This window comes from Ambystoma mexicanum, chromosome 1p (assembly GCF_040938575.1).
Source record: "Ambystoma mexicanum isolate Mex_15411 chromosome 1p, UKY_AmexF1_1, whole genome shotgun sequence".
Lineage (NCBI taxonomy): Eukaryota > Metazoa > Chordata > Amphibia > Caudata > Ambystomatidae > Ambystoma > Ambystoma mexicanum.
In genome coordinates, this window is record NC_090921.1 from 1,489,303,068 (window position 1) to 1,489,323,639 (window position 20,572).

General features: G+C 47.0%; 1 protein-coding gene across 2 annotated transcripts in view; it reads right to left on the bottom strand.

The window, feature by feature from the left end:
- Window positions 1-18,840, bottom strand: part of BCAN (brevican) — a 386,222-nt gene extending 367,382 nt beyond the window's left edge. For both annotated transcript variants that reach the window (XM_069607163.1, XM_069607162.1), the window contains exon 1: window positions 18,493-18,840. The gene's annotated coding sequence lies outside the window, so the exon portion shown is untranslated. The remainder of the gene's footprint in view (window positions 1-18,492) is intronic.
- Between the last annotated feature and the right edge of the window lie 1,732 nt (window positions 18,841-20,572).

Here is a 20,572-nt window from a genome sequence, read left to right on the forward strand (position 1 = left end):
CGTTGTAGTTCATTGAGAGGTCCAGTACCAATGACAAATGTTTTCTCCTGCTCACAATATGTTTCCATTTCTGTTTCATGATTCCCTGGGTCTTGTTTATTTTTTAAACATTTTTGGAGAAGAGCAGTACTACTGACAACATACAGATGTCCTCAAATGAAATCTCAATGTGATTTCTTATGAGGTCATTTGTATGTTGTCAGTGTTGTAGTGCAACTCTACGATCTTAATTTGATTTCTAATGAAGACATCTGCATGTTGTCAGTGGTACTGCACCTTTCCAATAAAATAAGTTGTCAGGACATCTGCAGTTCACAGTTTATTGGATAGGTGCAGTACCACTGAAAACATACAAGTGTCCTTGTAAAAATCACATTGCGATAAAAACTGCAATGTACAACAACTACAACCAAAGGCTGCAGTCACCCCCCCCTTTTCTCTTAAAACAATTTTTATTTGTCATTTTCCAACCACAACAACTTACAGATATTGCATTTTGGAGTGCATAATATCACATTACCCATCTTGTCTGTTTATTTCCCCATTCCCCCCAACTTCCCTCTCCCCTACCCCGGCCTACTTCGCACTCCACAATTCCACTACCCCCCTGCTCACCCTCCATCAACCACTCTAACGTCAGCACCATCTTGTGTCCGGGACTGCGTTCCGATTCTCTAATTTCCGGTGTGGACATGGCTAATTCTGCAATCAACTGTCTCCAGGCTTCCACCCCCTTCTCTCCCTGGTCCGAGTTCCTGCCTACAGCATTTTGCGACACCACAGTTTCTGCATTCACCCATTTCAACAGGTCCTTCCACCATACTTGCTCCAGAAGTCTTGTCTGCGCTTTCCATCCCATCGCAATTCTGCGTTTCGCTAATATGTATGCTAGATCCCTCAATTTGCTCACATGTTTAGCTCTCTTAGGCCCTGTAAAGCCCCCCAGCAAACAAGCCAGGGGGATACGAATTCCAAGGTGATATCCGCTTTCGCTAATGCTGGAGCCACCTCCTCCCAGAATCTACCAATCTCTACCCAGTCCCAGAACATATGGACCAAATCAGCATCCACTTCGCAACACTTCAGGCATGATTGTATCGCCGCTTGGCTAAACTTTACTATTCTATTTGGGGTCAGAAATGCTCTGTGGGTTATGTATAATTGGATCTGTTGGAGCCGTTTGTTTCTGGGCAGCTTTTTGGGGTACGTCGTAGCTCTGTTCCACATCGCATCTGACAGCAGTCACTCCCCCTTGTGCTTTTGCCCCTCCCTGTGTGCTCTCTCCTCCCCTTGTGCTGTCCCTCCTCCCCTTGTGCTGTTCCTCCCCCTGCCCTTGTGCTGTCCCTCCTCCCCTAGCACTGTCCCTCCTCCCCCCTACCACTATCTTTCCTTCCTCCCTTGTGCTGTCTCTCCTCTCCACCACTTGCGCTGTTGCTCCTTCCCCCTTGCACTGTCACTAATTCTCACCATGCGCTATTTCTCCATTCCTCTCTGCTGCTCTCCCTCCCTCCTCTCTTGTGCTGTCCCTCCTCCCTCCTTTGTACTGTTCCTTCTCCCTCCCTTGTGCTGTCCCTCCTCCCTCCCTTGCGCTGGCACGCCTCACCCCATTGCGCTGGCACGCCTCACCTCATTGCACTGTCCCCCCTTTTGCTTTCCCTCATCCCCCCTGTGCTGTCCCTCCTCTGCATGTGCTGTCCCTCACTCTGCCCCTTGTGTGCACCTCCCCCTCTTTCACTGTACATCCTCCCCCTGGCGCTGTCCCTCCTTCCCCCTTGCAATGTCTCTCCTCCCTCTCTTGTGCTGTCCTGCCTCCCCACCCCTTGTGATCTCGCTCCTTCCCTCTTGCCCTGTTGCTCTTACCCCTTGCCCTGTCGCTCTTCCCCTTGCCCTGTCGCTCTTCCCCTTGCCCTGTCGCTCCTTCCTCCTTGTGCTGTCCCTCTTTAGCACCTTGTGCTGTTACTCCTTTCCCCTTTGGACTGCTGTTCCATCTCCGCTTGCGCTGTCCCTCCTCCCTCCCTTGTGCTTTCCCTCATTCATACATAATGCTGTCCAGTGCTTTAAGTGGGGTAAGAAATTGAGGGGGGGCCCTCATTTGGGGGCGTGGCATCCGCTGTGGGCGTGGCCTAAAAGTGCACAAAACATAGTAGGGTGCGCAAACAAATATATAAATCTAGTAGAGCATTTATATATTTGTATGCGTACTAGTATGGTTTGTGTATTTTTCAAGCCTTCTTTTATAAACATTGCAATGTTACATATTTCTATGTTTATAAAAGGTGGCTTGAAAGTGTACAAACCATAGTAAGTTGCGCACACTTGTGTGCTTACCTTACTACGGTTTGTGTACTTTTCAAGCCACCTTTTATAAACATAGACATTTGTAACATATTTCTATGTTCATAAAAGATGGCTTGAAACGTACAAGCCATCTTTTATAAAGCCTTGAGGACGGACAAAACCCAAGGTGTTTTTGTCCGTCGACAAAGCTTTATAAAAGATGCCTTGAATTGTGCACGTTTCAAGCCGTCTGTTATAAACGTAGAAATATTTCTACGTTTATAAAAGATGGCTTGAAACGTACACATTTCAAGGCATCTTTTATAAAGATTTGCCAAAGGAGACAGGCACCTCGGGCTCAGTGATCGCTGCTCTGAGCAGAGATCACAGAGCCCAAGGCGTCTTTCACCCTCTGGGAACCCGCGGGCTCCGTGATTTAATCTACATATTAAATCATGGAGCCTGCAGGTTCACAGAGGGTCAGTGACCTGGCGATGGCCAACAAAGGAACTGTAACTTCCCTGATGACCCCTCAGATGGGGGGTCATCAGGGAAGTTACAGTGACTGACAGAAGTGCCAGCCAGCCTCAGCGACGCTGTGGCTGGCTGGCACTTCTGTCCACTTGCCTAACGTTACACTGGCGGGCGCATCTCCCGTCGCGGCTGCGGCCGTGGCGGGATAATGCGTCCTGTCATGGCGTGGTGGGACTGGGGGCCCCGGCAGGGCCCCGGCTCAGCCCCACTTTTTGGAGACTGGCGGGGCCCGGCCCCGGCAGGCCCCGGCCCACTTAAAGCACTGATGCTGTCCCTCCTCCTTCCATTGTGCTGGTCCTCCTCAAACCCTTGCACTAGCCTTCCTCACCCTCATGTGCTGGCCCTGTTGCTCTTTCCCTCATCTCCTCTTGTGCTTTACCTCCTCCCCCTTGCACTGTCCCTCCTCCCCATCTTGCATTGTCCCTCCTCTGCACCCCTTACGCTGTCTGTCCTTTGCACCCCTTGCTCTGTTGCTCCTCCCCACCACTTGCACTGTCACTTCTTCCCACCCCTTGCTCTGATGCTCCTTGCCACCACTTGCACTGTTGTTCCTTCCCCCCTTGAGCTGTTGCTTCTTCCCCCTTGCACTCTAACACCATCTACCCCCCTTGTGCAGTAGCTTTGTAGCTCTGTACCATTTGTGCTGGCTCCCCTCACCCCCATGCGCTGGCCATGCTTGCTCTTTCTCTCATCCCCTCTTGCGATGTCCCTCGTTCCCACTTGCGCTGTTCCTTTTTCCTGCTTGCGCTGTCCATTCTTTGTGGTGTCCCTCCTGCCCCCTACAATTGGCCTCCTCCCTCCCTTGCGCTGTCCCTCCTCCCCACCCCTTGTGCTATCCGTCCTTCAAACGCTTTGTGCTGTCCGTCCTTCACACGCCTTGTGATGTAGCTTCCTCCCACTTGTGCTGTCACTTCTTCCCCCTGTGTTGTAACTCCATTTACCTTGGCCTGTTGCTCCTTCCCCCTAACTCCATTTACCTTGGCCTGTCGCTCCTTCCCCCTTGTCCTATAGCTCCTTCCCACCCCTTGCGCTGTCGCTCCTACCCACCCCTTGCACTATCGCACCTCCCCACCAATTGCGCTGTCACTCATTCCCTCTTGCAAAGTCACTTCTCCCCCCTTGCACTGTAACTTCCTCTGCCATGGCCTGTCACTCTTTCCCCCTTGCGCTGTAGCTCTGTCCTCCTTTTGCTATCACTCCTCCCCCATTGTGCTATTGCTCCTCCTCCATTATGCTATCACTCCTCCCCTTTGTGCTTTTGCTCCCTCTGCACTGTCGTTCCTCCACGCGTTTTCTGTCGCTCCTCCCTACCTTACACGGTCGCTCCTCCCTATTGCACTGTTGCTCCCCTGCTTGCATTGCCACTCCTCCCTTTGCACTGTCTGTCCTCCCTGCTTGCTCTGTCGATCCCCTGCCTTTTGCTGTCGCTCCTCGCCCTGTTGCACTTATGCTCCTCCCCCTTGCACTGTTGCTCTGCCATTCCCCTCACCTTTACCCGATCACTCTTTACTTCAAATATTAGACAATGCTGCTGTGTACTGTTGCTGCCCTTCCTTGTGTTGTGGTTTATTTTGTATTCCATACCCCCTCACAGTGCTTCTCTCACTCCCTGGTGCTGCCATTACTTCCGTCCATGCTGTAATTTCATCCTGGCTGTGCTGTCGTTCCTCATTCCTTCCCTCCATGCTAAATATAAAATGCAATAAACAACTACAAATGTCCAAACAATTGCTTGTTTTTGTTTTGCACTTCTTCCCCTAAACACAGTGCATCTCCATGCTGCCCTGGGGTTGTGCTGCATAGTCCATTGTTATAATTTTTTAATGCATGACAAGCTATGTTATGTTAAGTTAAAGGATATTTAAACCACGCACTATCACCACCAGAGCTGTCCCCTGTCACTTTGGCGGATCTGAAAGTTAAGAGGGCAGGAACAGTTAGTAGGGTGTAGTGGGATAAAGGTAGAGCAAGATTTGTGGTTTCCTGTTGGCAGCTTCAGTTCGGTTAGCACTGTTCGCTGAACATGGGTCCGGTTTCCGGATATGTGGGCTCCCATGTTCTGTTGTGCAAGACTATGTGTGGTTTGTTTTGTTGTTGCAGTGTAGTGAAGTGCTTGCGGTTTGCAGTGCAAGAGAGTGGTTGTGTTTGTTTAGCGTTTGAGAAGCATGTGCCAATAGTTAAGGTTTTAGCAGATGGGTTAGTGTGGTTATCTCGTTCTTTCGGGCATCTGTCTTGGATGTCTTCTTTGGCCTTGATGTCTGCTGGAGCATCCCTCTGTGGTTCATTTGCCTAGTTCTGCGCGAGGCGGTTGCCTATCTCTGGGGCTGTCTAGTGATCCATGGGAAGGACAGGAGGTGAGGGCATCCCCCACCCAGCTTTAGGATTGCTAAGCTTATCAGTTGTTTTTTGGTCATAAGAGGGATCTGCCTAGCATCGTCCCCCTGAGCCCCTAGGGGGTGGTACCCTCCTATGAGTTCTAAGCACGCCCTGTCCTGTTGGGTGTTAGCTAGTGTTTAATGCTCCTTCGTCTCCAGCAATGGTCCCTGTCCCTTGGGTTTAGCCTAGCGAGTGGGTTTGGTTTTGGAGGTACCAAATTCATTCTGTGGCGAAGAGCCAGGTTTTGAGTAGTTTCCTGAATTGTGGGTGGTCTTTGTATTTTGTATCTCTTTCGGGAGAGTGTTCCAGGTTTTTGCTGCCAGGTGAGAGAAGGAGGATCCCCCTATCTTTTTTCTTGTGTAAGGTTTAGGTTCTAGGAGTATGTCGTTGCTTGATCTGAGTGTTCTTATCGGTTGGTAAACTGTTATTTTCTTTTGTAGGAATTCTGCTCCTTAATTGCTCTGTGTGTTATTGTAAGTGGTTTCAACCCAGCACTCCACCTAAGACAATGCCTAGTGTGTGATGCCCAGCCGTAACCTTAATTATATATTTGTATGTCTAAAGTTCTTTTATTTCTGAATGATGTACCCTTTTATCACGCCCCTCGCTTTGAATCCCCCCGGTCTCACTGAACCAAGAAGAAGGTTGTTTTGCAAAGTTAAAAGATTTATTTGATGAATTGTACAATATATATATCACACTTTTATGAATATGAACAATATCTAAATATCACACTATTACTATTTATACAATGATCAGCATTGGGTGATATTACAATAATCAACAATCTCTTTAATCAATAGGTGTATGGGTGAGAAAAATAATGTAGCATAGAATAGAACTTTGTGTGGGTTCAATGAAATGCAATGATAGTTAAGAATGCAGCACAGAAATAATACTTTTGTGTGTTCAATCAAATGCAATGTAATCACTCTTCGACCTTATACTACTCAATCCTCCCCTAATATGCAATATCGAGATGGAAGGAGAGAAAACAGGTTTCAGGAATAAACACTGAACAAATGCAGTTTCAATCCCTGTTCCCCCAGCAAGCTTTAGAGAAAAACAGGAATGATTTTAAAACAGGTCGAAATGCCTTTGAATGTGATTTTAAATGAATAGGGAAAACACTGAAAAATTACTTTAATTCTCTAAATGAGATTCAAAACTAGTGGGAACCGCTTTGGATAGTTCCAGGTAAACACTAGCAATGATGATTGAATGATTGATAGATAGGAATCTGAATTCAGAGGTTGAATGCAAGAAATAGCTGTTTTACATGGGCTGAAATTGAGCCAAATGCAGAATCGCAGCAAACTTTTCCGCGCGCGTTAAATGCGATTGCGGCAAAACTATAAGGAATGTGGTTCTGGATCCGTTCCTAGCATGTACGGTTCAGAAGTTATGAAGGTTTTAGTAAAGGTCGATTTTTCTCAAAAAGAGTTAAGATTTCAAATGAAAGATGCGCTTTTGAAGATTACAAAACAAGGATTGGCTTTACACTAAGAGGCTATGAAGATGCGAGATACCAACGGTACAGCCACCAGTCCAGAGGCACCTCTGTCTGATCTTTGCCCACTGCAACACTTGCCTTTCTTCAGCAACTATATTACCGCAAGGATAATTTATCACTGCAATTATCACAGGACTATATGTATGAGAGAAGGATTCAGGACAGATAAAAGAAATTCTACAATGCAATCTGGATATGATAAAATGGGTTTAGATGGGATTACTTAAGGATAAGAGATTGGCTACGGACAGTTCTATGCTAAATACTCACAACTATGCTTTTGGAATAGGCTCAAAGATCTGGTCAGAGGGTTCTGGACTGGAATTCTGCTAGCCCACCAGACAGGACTCAGGCACCCAGTTCTGCATGCAGCACGGCACTGGGTCTCTGCACGGCCTCTAGTTCTGGATCTGACGGGTTGGTTCTAGAGTTTACAGCTATCTGGTTTCAGCTCTGCTCTACTGGTTTGGATCTCTGGGTTCTGGCAAGAATCAGAAAACAGCACAGCCAGGCTGTTCAATTTTGATGTGCCCCTTGGAAGTCTGGGTTAAAATCAGGTTGCAAGATTTTAAAGACCAGCTGAGAAAGGTTCAGCTTTGGAATTAGACCTTCTGCTTTCAGAGTTCTGGAGTCTGGATCTGGGTTCTCCTGCAGAGCGCTTCGCCAGTAAATCAGTTGATGGGTGAATGTGTGTGTCACTAGGTACTCAATAGTCCCTATTTATGTATTTCCCAAGGGGGTGGATAGGCTGATTATACTAAGCCCACCCTCTAGAAAAATGATTGGTCAAAGTATTCCCTCTCTCCTGATTTGAGAAGGAAACCAGAGTGTCATTGTCATGATGCCTACCCCCGGAGCACCATGCCAGGCCCAGCACCCCCGGAAGCAGGGATCATGCCCTCGGGTAAAAGCCCAGCAGCCCCTTATAGGGGCTCTTTGGACTCAGTCCTGGCGCCTTTGGCGCCAGTCTCATGTTGGACATCAGTCCTGGCGCCATAGGCACCAGGCTCATAAAGGGAGGTGTTTTGTGCACTTACCTGATGCAGACCATGCTGCACGCTTCAGGCCTCACTAAGACCTGAAAGGGACTATTTTTTCATAGGGAGTATTTTTTCACTCGGGCGTGGCCAAGGAAGGATACATACCTAGTTGGGGAAGGATACATACCTGGGACTTCTTTGGAGGCTATTTAAGCCACGCCCAGACAGCAGCTCATGCTTCGCGTTGTTCTGCTTCCTGCAGCTTAACGCTCACCGTGTCTGCTCCTGCTCCTGGACTCCAGCCACGCCCGCCTCGAACCTGGAAGACCTGCAAGGAAGGAAGAGAAGAGAAGAGAAAGGTGAAAACCAAGGACTATTGCAAACTTCTTTCCTGCATCCAGAATCTTCTCGCCAGCATCCCTGAAGAAAGACTTCCATTTAAAAGCATTGCGTTGCTCGCTGCAGCACCACGCTTTACTCACCTGTCCTCGAGACATCTCCCGGCTCCATCGCGGCTGTCAGCATCAGACGCCACATCTCTGCACCTAGGGGAGAGAGGAAGAAACAAAAGGTGAGCAGAAGGAACACAGAAGGAAAGCCTCATTAACAGCCATAATACTTACCGGCTTTTCTTCCACATTTCGGGTCGGCGCCGCCCCGTTGGCAGGTACCGTACCCCGGCCCCTATGGGGAAAGGACAAGAGACATTTCTGGGGAATGATAAGCACATTTAGAGGGATCGCCCTCATCACTACTCACCTCGGCAGTTTAACCCCTCGATGCATCGCCTTCATTCTGCACCTGAAATAAAGTACAGATCACAGGTTAGAAAGACAACATAAAGGGGGCCTCACTTGAACTTTGAACTTTCATACTTACGGCGCATCGCTCAGGAAAGTCAAGTGGATTTTGCCAGCGCCATTCTGAAAACCAGTGAAGTAACTGGACGAACGCGCGCCCCTGCACCAGAAGCAGGATGGAGAGTTCATCCTTCCAAACCATAAGGTGAGCTTAAACCGGGGTTTGGAGGAAGTTATAGAGGAACGAAGGGGGTAAGGGGGGAGCTAGCACACTATTCTGCAGACTGTTAATCCCCTTTCTCATCTGCAGAAGGATATTCCTACGGACCAGGCAAGCACGATTTTTCGGTCCTGTCCAATCGGTGTTCCGGGTCCTGCGCATCACGCTAGAAGAGGCCACAGCAATCCAGACTAGACCAGCGCCCCCGTGGGAACCAGGTGAGCGTTACAGTCATGATGTGTCATGATGACGCTGTGTTTATCGTCCAGGGCAAAACCTCCCCTTTGTACACAGAAAATATATTTTTCATAAAAAGCATATTTACAATATCACCAACTTGCTAATAATACATATTCACATTCCCAATGTAATAAAGCACGTATCTGTCCAAGTCCCATCTTCTTAAGAGTTCCGGTTCACAAATGACCGTTTTTCGCGCTTTTGGTTGGTTACCCAGTGTCAGATCTATAAAAAAAATTCCACATACATGTGCATAACATCTGGGCATACTCCTGTAAATTTTCATATTCCTAGCATTATCACAATTGCTACAAAGTCAACATATTAGTGGTCCGGTCTCTGAACATCGCACAAATTCCAGAGTAGTTTCCACTTGTGAGCCACATTTTCATTTTAACAACCTATAAATTCCAGTATTTTACCAGTTTGGCACAGTTTTCTATGAGTCTTTTTCTCAAAACTATATTTTCTTCTGTACCAGATACACATTTCAGTCTAGCCCCGCCTCCAAGGTTTGGCTGAGCCAAGAGCAACCTGAACCTCTTCCTGCCAGCAGCTGGTTTCTGTTGACGCCCAAATTTCCATTTCCTTTCAGTCAAGGGAGTCTTTTGTCTCCTGTCAGAGCAACAGGCCAAAGTCCTCCTCCCACCTCCTTTCACAACTGCCTGCCAGTTCCTCAGCAGAGATCAGGGGGGAAGATTCCTTTGTTTGGGAGAAGCTGTGCAATGTATTTGAAGCCCAGTGTGGCTGGCTTTAACTCACTTTTAAAACACTGTTTAAAATGTCTATTTCTAAAATACAATTTACATTTTTAACAAATATAGCCACAAATCTCTTAATTGCAGCCTTTTAAAATATAGAGATTGAATTGTATCAACCTCTATTACGTTTGATGGGAAGTCTCTTCTTTTCCACACTTTCATTTTAATGTACAAGTTTTAAATGACAGTATAGGTAAATGCCAGCTTCGAGCGGCGGTACTACACCCATTTCTGACATATTTTTCCCATGCAAGCACCTTTGAATGTGGATTTTCTTCTGATAAAATGTGTTCCTGCTGACATTGTGCTTAGGTGGATTCCTTAAATAAAATGATGTTTAACACCCAACAAGGATGTTGGATCTTTTCTGTTGTTTCAGAATCATTATTTTGCAAATTTAACAGCCAAGGAAAAACTGATTTTTAAAGCAGTTCTGGGTTTCCCTTGCAATGCAGCACTGCTTTTTCAAGTAGTTTCATTTTACTCTGTGGGCAGCCCTATGGTTTCCCTGCGCACTTTTCAAAGATTTTTAGCGCATAGATCTTTTTGGCAGTCATCCAGTTGTTTTTGATGAAAACAGCGCACAATGATGTTGCAGGGCATAGACTAGTGGGTTAGAACATCTCACATTATGCACATTGTTTTGAACTTAATTCGTTGTTTGTTTGGAAGCCAGCTATCATAACATTACCCAGGTGTGAGGAATTCAACCATCCACACAGGGAGAGTGCGCTCACCTGGGCTTTTTGATTTTTGTTTATTTAAAAAGAATAAATTATGGGAGATCAACATCCGTGAAATATGTGAGGCCATTCCCGCACATATTTTCCACGCTCATCGCACAGCAGAAAAATAGTCATTTACTCTTGGAGGGCACAGTTTACCAGCGCTGCCGTCCCCTGTGATGTGTTGCTGACTACTGACAGCTGTGGGTACATCAGAAGCCTCTGGCCCTGGGCAGCCAGATTAGCATTTCAAGGCCACATGGATTTGCGTCTCCATTGTTACACCTTTCTGGTGGCGGCGAATACTGAAGAATGTTAATTAACAGGTATCATGGAAGGCCTGGGTGCAGGAAGTAACAATGGAGACCAGAGACCAACACCTCTTTGTAATGCAATATGTCAGCTGGGTACTAACACTGCTCCTTGTTATGAAAGGGCAGTGAATGTCCTGTCTGGAAAAACTCCTTTCGGAGCTGGGAAGTATGTGATTTGCAGGAGACAAAAGTCTGCAATCCCCTACTTCAAAGGAGGCCCATGTTGGGACCAAGCGCTTCATAGGGCTCAGTTAATTAGGGAGACACTTTGATGTACAGCAGACAGGAAGATGGGTGGGACTTAGAAGTACATGTTGTCATCCTTCCCCTGTCTGTTGCCAAGTGCTCTGATTCTGATCTGAAGCAGCACTGAAGATTGTTGGTGGGGACCCATGATTGGTTCATTAAGGTGGGCTTAGCCAGCACCAATCACTGGGGCCTGTTTGGCTTTAAAAGACGGCTGAGCCCCTCACTGATCAGATCATCTGAAGACTTTTCAAGGAGTAAGAAGAAGGACTAATTTCGACCCGAGCTGAAGGTACAGTCTACCTTACATCTTCCACCAGTGAAGGAAGGCCAGGAGTTCCAAAAGATTGCTCCCCTAAACATCTCCCAGGTTACAGAGGGGATACCGGGCTCAGATGACCCATCCAGCAGCTCCAGAACTGGTACCCAGCCAGCACACAGCGTGCCCTGTAGGTTCTGACAGCAAGCTTCCTAGGTGGGAAGTGCCATCGAGTCTCTGGACAAAGGACAAGGCCATTACCTGCTAACAACCTCCTGAGCTTTGGGCCATCTGCCTTGAAAGGACACGAGCCCTATGAAGAAACTAAGAGGAGTGCCACACAAGCATCATCCAGCATTCATTTTTTTAAGGACAATTTTGAGACAGTCGAGTCCTCGAATGTATCCGGCTGCACCGCTGACTGTTGTCATGCCGGAGCCACTAGAGCTGTCCACGACGACTCGACCAGCATTCCAGATCTGCCAACCAGCACAGAGACGATTCTTGGCCCTGAGCCACCACATCGGACAGCCTGCAGATGTTCGTCCAGCCTTGCTTGCCGAACTGCCTGCCGCCTGGTACCCGCAGCTGTCTCCCACCACTAACTCTGTCTCCTGGGCTGCGAAGCGCCCTGGAATCGCCTAAACGCTGTCGAGCACCAAGAACTTCTTCAGTACCAGGTACATTGTTGTTCTGCCCCCTGGTCCTTCTAAAAAGGCCCTTAGAGACAGTTACAACTCTTTTCCCCTTTGGTGTTGAAACCAAATCCTCTTGAACAATAAGACTGATTACTTTACCAACTACCCTCCTATCAGTATCCAGAGTGCATTCCTTTCCTTTGTGAAACTGTCTGTCCTCTGTGTTCCTTTACAGTGTGGGTTCTAATAGAAGTGTGCTAAAACTATCTGTTGAAGTAATAATAAAGTAGATTTCTGTATACAACCTTGACTGGAAAGTCCCTTTTATCATTGGGTAATAATTGTATTTTCGCTTTGTTGCAACTAACCAACAATCCAAAACCTTGCAGAGATAAGCTTGCTGTTCCGTCCACGTTACCAAAATTGGACGCAGAAGTTTATTATTGACTTGTGTTCCAATCTGCTCGGATCCCTTCTGGTGTACGAGAGGTGTGGGGTGATTGATGGTTACGAAACCGATATTCATCCCTGGACGTGGAAGTTGATTTGTCAGACCAGCATAAGGAAAAAATAATCATGCCCTAAAAATGTTGATTATCGCTGTCTCTTTGCTCTGTATTTATCTTTGTAGGGCTCTCCTTCATCACTTATTTTTCTGACAGCCTTTTATTCTCTCTGTTTCAGATTAACAGCCTAACACAACGTAAAAGTCCTCAAGAATGGAGAAAGATTGGAAGAAGTGCACATGCCATTGCATAGGTAGAGGATATACATTAGAAGCTACCCAGTGCTTTAAATGGGCCAGCCCTAACTGCACTTGTCACTTTTTTACCATATTGAACACCTAGACTTCTTCAGGCTGAAGGAGAGTACCAGTACTAAGTAATGGGTCTACGTGACAAATAATACATCTAATTTAACTTTCCCATGATGAAGGAATAACCCCCTGCATCCTTTGGTGCAGAAAGCAATCCCTGCTTCCTCCTCCTCTCACCTCCATTCACTCTCAGCACCCACTCTGCAAAACAAAAGGAGAACCAAATACTCTGCTCCAGGACCGCTGGTGTGTGCACTGGGCACACAGTACCACTTGACTAATTGAAATGTACCTGTCGCTCACCGGACCCTCCAGAGCGTTCATGGGGAGAACGATGCCAAAACCTAAACATTTATCCCAACTAGAGCTCAGAAGGTATGTGGTCCTCGAGCTAACTTGCCCCATGGGTTAAAATCCCAGTTTGACTGATGAACCAAGAGCATGATCATGGGCAAATATATGAATCTCACTGTTCTTTAACAGCAAAGATTGGGAGTTCCCAAAACCATACAAACTTGTGTGCATCACAATACTGGTGCCAAAACAGGGAACAATCAGTCTGTGGGAGATTACTACTTTAGAATGACAATGAAATTTAAAATGAATGACTTTAGAATAAACCATTATAGCTAGATTTTGGAGGGAATCACTGACTGAAATGATTCAGCTCATCATGCCCCCAAAGCACAGGTTCAGAAAAAAGAAAGGACTTAGAGAGTTAAAGAGGAGGTAAAAACATTGTTGGAGTCGGCTGTGAGAAGAGAGACAACTAAAATGGACAAAAATAGAAAGAGACACTAAGGACGAGCCACACAAATGATGCTGGACACACATGTGAAATTAGTACAAGTTTAAATTGTGCCACTATTTCAAATGCTGCTGCCTTTTGAATTGTGCCACTATCTCAAATCCTGCTGCCTTTTGAATGTTGCCACTGTCGTGAAGCTAGCTGCACTGTGAATGTTGCCACTGTTCTAAATCCTCCAAAACTTGAACTTGCCACTGTGATGAATTCAGTTGCAGTGGGAGAGTAGCCAATGTGCTGAACCTAGCTGCACTTGGAAATGTGCCACTGTTTAAATGCAGCTGCCTTGAATGTTGCCCCCATCTAAAAAAATGCTGCTTTCTGAATATTGCCACTGTGTTGAAGCTAGCTGTGCTGTGAAGCTTGCCACTGTTTAAACCCTGCTACCCAAGAATGTTGCCACTGTATTGAATCTAATTGATTTGGGAGAGTAACCAATGGGCTGAGCCTATATGCACTCTGAGGTTTGCCACTGATTTTAAATCCAGCTAGCCACACTAGAATTGTACTGAATCAGGCAACACTGCTGTTGAATCTAACCACTGTAAAACTATGATGATTTAAAGAACACTGCAGCTGAATAAAGCCATGCTAGAACTGTACTGAATCAGGTAATGATGCTGTTGAACTCAGTCACACTAGAACTGTTAGAACAAGGCAACACAACTGTTTGAGATTAGCCACACTAGAACTGGAACAATTTAGACAACGCTGCCACTGATTTTAGCCACGCTAGAATTGTACTGAATGAAGTAACACTTCTGTTGAATTGAGCCACCCTAGAATTGTACTGAATTTAAGCACACTAGAGCTGTAACGGTATAGGTAAAGCTGCCTTGAATTTAGCCACAGTAGAATTGGACTGAATCAGCGAGGTAGATGCCACTGTGTGTCGCTACACAACAACAACCTAACCCAACACCAGGGAAAAAACCAACCCCCAAGGGCACCTGCCTCTGGAATATATATCATGCCCAAACCTAATACCAAGGTGGAAAAGCATCCCAACACAATCCTACAACCACAGCAAGGCAGACCCACTGGGTGTTACAGTGTATTGGTCTATCTCTGATCCCAGGGAAGAAAACCAGGTAGGCACCTGCCCTCGGTATATTGCTCCTCTGCGAAGGGTGCAGTGAGCTAAAACGTTGTTGTAGATCCTCCTGAGTGGAAGAAATTCCAAAAAACAGGGTATTTGACCCATGCTCATTCTCAGTAGAGGGGCTCCCACACTCCTTTGTAACTTTGTAAAACGTTGGGTTTCACCCTAAGTAACCTAGGGTAATCCAGACATGGACCCCGCGATATGTGTCTTAGAGAGGCTCAACTTCACCTCACTGATGAGGCCCGACTGGGCCAAAACACGTTTCTGGGGTTGCTGAAGGTACTCTTGTTAAGAGGAGATTTGCCTAGCATTTTGGTGCTGGACTGCCCTTGTGGGTTGGACAAAGGCTGATATGCAAATAGATATTTCACATCTGTGAAGGGTTCAGTGAGCGAAAACGTGGTTGTAGACCTTCCTGAGTGGAAGATATTCCATAGAACAGGGTATTTGACCCATGATCGTTCTCAGTAGAGGGGCTCCCACACTCCTTTGTAACATTTTAGGTAATGCTTCCTTGAATTTAGCCACAGTAGAATTGGATTGAATCTGCGAGGTAGATGCCACTGCGTGTCGCTACACAACAACCTAACCCATCACCGCGAAACAACCAACGCATGAGGGTACCCGCCCCTGGAATATATCTCAAGCCCAAACCTAAGACCAAGGTTGAAAAGCAAGCCAAGGCAACCCTACAACCACAGCGAGGCAGACACACTTGATGTTAGAGCGTATTGTTCTATCTCCGATCCTAGGGAAGAACCCAGGTAGGTGCCTCCCCCGGTATAGAACACAAACCACAATGTAAGACCAAGATGACAAAAGCAAGCCACCACAACCTAACAATCACAAAGTTGCAGACATAACTGTGTTTTAAAGCATACAGATCCACCACTGATCTCAAGAAAGTAACCAACCCAGGAGTGTCTCTGGAATACAGCACAACCCGAAGCCAATACCGAGACAACAAAGCAAGCTGCCACAATCCTACAAGAGACGGGCCCCACAGGGAATCTCACGCCACAGGGAACCACGAAATGCTGCGCAGCTCAGCACCCAATGAATCAAGACCAAAACACAAAATAAAACCATGAGACAAGACCACAGAGAGAAACAAACCTCCACAATCCAACAGCAATGAAGACACCACTGTGCCACAGCACACCGACCTAACACGTTACCAAGAAAGTAACCAAGCCAGGAGGGCACATGCCCCTGGTACATACCACTAACCTGAATCCAAAACGTAGGCACAACACAACAGTCACAGCAAGGCAGACATCACTGTGTGTCGGATCACACCGATTCAACCAGGAACGAGGAAAGTAACCAACACAGGAGGACACCCACCCCTGGAATATATTGCAAACCCAAATCCGAATCCAAAACAGAGTTACACTCCTGCAACCACAGCGAGGCAGACACCACGGTAAACTACAGCACATTGACCTTTCTCTGATCTCAGGGAAAAAAAGCAACCCAGGAAGGCACCCAGCCCTGGAACATACCACAAACCGCAATCAAAGACCAAGACATTTAAACCACAAACATGACCCGATACAAGCAGGACAAAAAACAAGAATGGAAAGGAGAAAGGAAACAGCGCACTAGTGGAACCGGAACCACCTACCAGCTCTTGCAACACCTAAAATGCCCACCAGCCAACGCTAGGCAGACTTAGGATATGAACCAAGACAAGAACAAAAAATGAATACATCTGCCGCCACCTCTCCACTTACAGGCCTACCGCAGCGGAAAATGAACTACCAACAAATAAGGACCCAACCAATCCGAGAGTGGAGCCCACTGGGTCACCAAACCAGACACCACAACAAACAGGACCCAGCAAATCTAGAAATATGCTCAGAAAGACCCCACAAAGAATCAGAGCTAAGATAGAACCCCTAGCCCTCCACATCCCTTACATAACCAAAGACTGGAGAAAAAGACCACACGCTCAACCAAACAACCCACTACCCCAAAACAGAACATAGAAACCCATCACTCAATGTAATCAAACTCCTCCACAAAGAGACCGAGACTCCAACTACACAACCAGTAAATAACAGCCCCATCGCAGAGAGATCCAAAAACATGACCAATGTCCCCTCGACAGAGGCACAGAAAATTCAGAGCTGCCCCTAGCACCTCTGAGATGCACTTGGGCAGAGCTCTGAGAATCAGAGCTGCACCAGACCATCTCATGAGACCCTGGCCCATAATGGCCATAGAGGTCATGTTTTACTCGCTTCCTGCAAAGAAGGAGAGGTGCAACTTGCTCTCCTCGACCTCCGTCCATCAGAGTCTTAGGGCTAATTCACAAAGAGTCTGGTGATCAGATGTACATCACGCACTGTCACTGCTGCTTCACGTGTGTGAACTGCCCCTTGGCAGTAATGAATTGTCAAATAAGTTCAGAAAAGGGAGGGTTTCGTGCCTGCTTCACCATAACACAGAATGTGCTGATGCCCCATTCCCTCTCCCCACTCCCCAGCACTGCGATGATTTCAGCCCCCACAGATATCGATCCGATCGAGCAGCCGAGGCGCAGACGGCAGAGCCGGAGCAATCCGCGGACCATCGCTGTGCGTCACTTCCATCCCAGAAAGGGATCGCTCAGCAGTCTTGGGCCAAGGTCAACCTAAGGGGGTCACGGCAATCCCACTGGCCACAGCGGAGCTCTCCGACAAGCACTGTGCCTTGGATGATAGCTCAGCTAACCTGGATGCCACAGAGTGAAAGCGCAGCGTACTCAGCCGTTCCAGAGTCGATTACAGGAGTAGGTACAGCTCCTATATCCAAGAAAGAACTTACAAAAAATGACCCTCCTCCCTCAGCCTTTTCCATTAAATGGCCAGTACAACACCTCTTGCTGGTACAGAAATGTTTAGTGCCTGCAGTGCTGCAGGCTCAAATATCGACACCCTCCCTTCTTGCAATGCATAAAATGACTCAGCGGCCGGTTGCTCTGAGACTGCATCGCTCAACCTCAAATCAGCCGGCGCTGCCAATTCAGCGTCTTTTAACACCACTGGATACACGGGAGGGAAAACGCACGCGATGCAGCGTGGTAGCCACCAATCCTAAATAATGTTGTTTGACAATTGTTTATGCCTCTCTAATTTTGGTATCTTGCTTTAGCAACTTTTCTAGAGTTAGACTTTCATCACCCCCACCATCCCCGTTACACTGTTTACTGGACAGTGACTTTCAAAAGTCCAGATTTGCAGGTGTCACTTGACATCGGTATTCATCTTAGATCAAGGTGCTTTCAAATGCTTGCCGAGAATCGGCCCCTTGATTTTCCGTGATGCTCAAGTGCGTCCGCGCGGGGGATGGAAGGCGGAGGACGGGTGCCTGCCGCGGCTCCACCGCATCTCCTCGCGCGCACTGCAGCAGGGTCCTGAGGGATAGCCCCCCTTGCCGCTGCGTAAGCACCGCGAGGAGCTTCCTCCGCAGCAGCACGGTGTGCTCTGGTGCTCTGGGCACCATGCGCGCTCTTGCATTATACTTATAAATATAGAGTGCTTCAGTAGGTTTTATGAATGTACGAATGAATTGCGCAAGCTAACCTCTTTGTGAGCGGAAGCTTCTGGGATCAGTAACGTTGTTGGGGAGGGGGTGGGGGTGGGGGTTGCCCTCCCTTATGTTTTAACGGTCGGAACCTTATTTTAAATACCCTTGCCGGGACCCTTCCTTATCTCAAATCGCCGGTAAGGCAGCCTTCAATCGAACACACTAACTATGCGCCAGGCGACACAGTATTTTTAAGTAACTGATGTAAGCAACATTCATGAAAATGGATCGAAAAGTATGGATCCCATTTGATTTCTGGTAAAAGGGTAAGTGGGACCCGTTAGTGGACTGGTCCGAAGGTGCACCCACCTATGTCCGCGGACGCTCCTCCGAGGCTCGGGCGGGATGTCTGCGGTCCGCGGACTCCCGGCGCTCGCGGCTGCCTGCTCTCTGCTGCTCCCGGCTTCCTGCAGTGGGGCAATGCAGCGGTGAACTGCAGCTTTTTAAGACAGGAGCATGCGAGTGTTAATCCGTCCCACCAGCAGAGGAGACCTCACAAGTGCACGATCCCGGTCAACTGAACAGGCACGACATTGTTTGAGGCGCTTTTCTGCCCCGTTTTAAGGCCAGTGAGAAACACATATATGTCTAAGAAATAGCGCGTGCAGCGTGAAAAATGGGACTGTAATTCAGCTCCATTCTTGCCGTGCGGAAGCCCCCACCCCTCTCCCAGTTGACACGGGCAACGGGAAGACACGGGGAGGGACAGCTGGGAGGGAGTCCAAATGAGAGGGGCACAGGCACGGATGGGAGCTCAGGTCTCCCTCCGTCTGCTCTCTTTTCGGGAGGCAAACTTTCAATCTACTCCTGAACCAATGCGTGACTATGAAGCCATAGAAGTGAACCTAAGCTTAAACACACCCTGGCACAATCGTGGCTAATCACAAAAAAGCAGCATGTGCGTTTCAGTGCAAAATGCATTATGGGGTGTGCGGCCCTAAATAATTAAAATGAAAGAAGTTTAAACAAGCAAAGCAAACAGACCCCTGAAGCCCAAGTACGCAGACAGATCCCCCTGGCTACCAAGCCATGAGGCAATTTGCTTCCAGAAAAAAACCATACAGATCTACTAAATTCCTGATGGGGCAAGTAGTCCAATATAATTCAAACGAGCACGCATCTCAATAAAGCAGTGTGTGTGCTTTTGTATAGAGGTACAAAAGGCACTGGCTACCAAGCCGTGATGTCATTTCCTTCCTGAATGTTTAATTATTTTTATTTTATGTTTAATCCACATCGGTCAATCTCAAAATGTAGCAATTATAAACCGTATTAAGCCAATATAAGAAAAAGGGAGTTGGAGGAAAGGTTTGAACTGGACTCACAGGCTGCCCCCATTTACATGTACCCCAAAGCAACAGTACAAATGCCATGTTTAAGAAGTCAGTGTAATTATGGTCTGAGAAACGTCAGTTTAAGCGGAAATGATAGGCCGCGAAATCCCAGACTCAATAACGGAAATAGTCAAAGTAAAAGGCAAAACCCTGTTTTATTAACAATCCACATAAAGTAGGGACAGCATACAAGCAATGCAATCTTGGAGCTCTCAGCCTTTGTCTGGCATGACCATGGGTTATAAGTAAAAACTGGTGTCATACTACAATCATGGTTAAAAAAAAACGACAGGGTGCAGGGATTGGTTAAGGGAATTGTATAGATATGGAAGATATAGGGGTCTTTCTTTTCATTGGTTATATTCTATCTGATGGCTCCACCTGAGACAACCTCTAAATTGATAATGGTGAATATGTAATTTCTATATTACTTGATTGCAACATGTACTAGACGGCACAGCACTGAGAGCTTCTATTGGTTGGCATCTTACTTACCAACCTTGAGCAATTGGCAGCCCATCAACACATGAGCCAAAAATGGGAGTAGGGGGAGAGAGACCCAGGAACTGTTCTTCTTCTCATTAAATGAGATACATTCCCTTATTCCCAGGCCACTAGGCAGAGTAACTTCTCTGTAGTGGACCTTGCTAGATGCCTTCGTTCTGAGAATAAGTGGGGAGTCGATGCAGGTGCTTGTCTGTGTATAGCCCTAATGAATAGACACTGTTCTTGAATCATGGATCACGTGTGAGAGGACCATGTTCTGAATTATTACTTTTCTAACCACTGGGTACTTGGTCGAACCGTTCCATATGAAGTTTTTAACTTACAATTAGTCGCACCGGGCATTCAAAGGCTGGTTGTTCTTTGATTAATCTAACAAAAATATGTCTTGCCGTTGGAATGATCTCATATTCCTTCCTGAATAAACGTGTACTCCCTATTGTCTCCATAACCTTGGCGAGGTTTGAACAGCTACCGTCTGTGCTCTGCACAGATCTGTATTTCAGTGAATTCAGATGTTAGAATTTTCATGAAGCCTCAATGTCTTTATT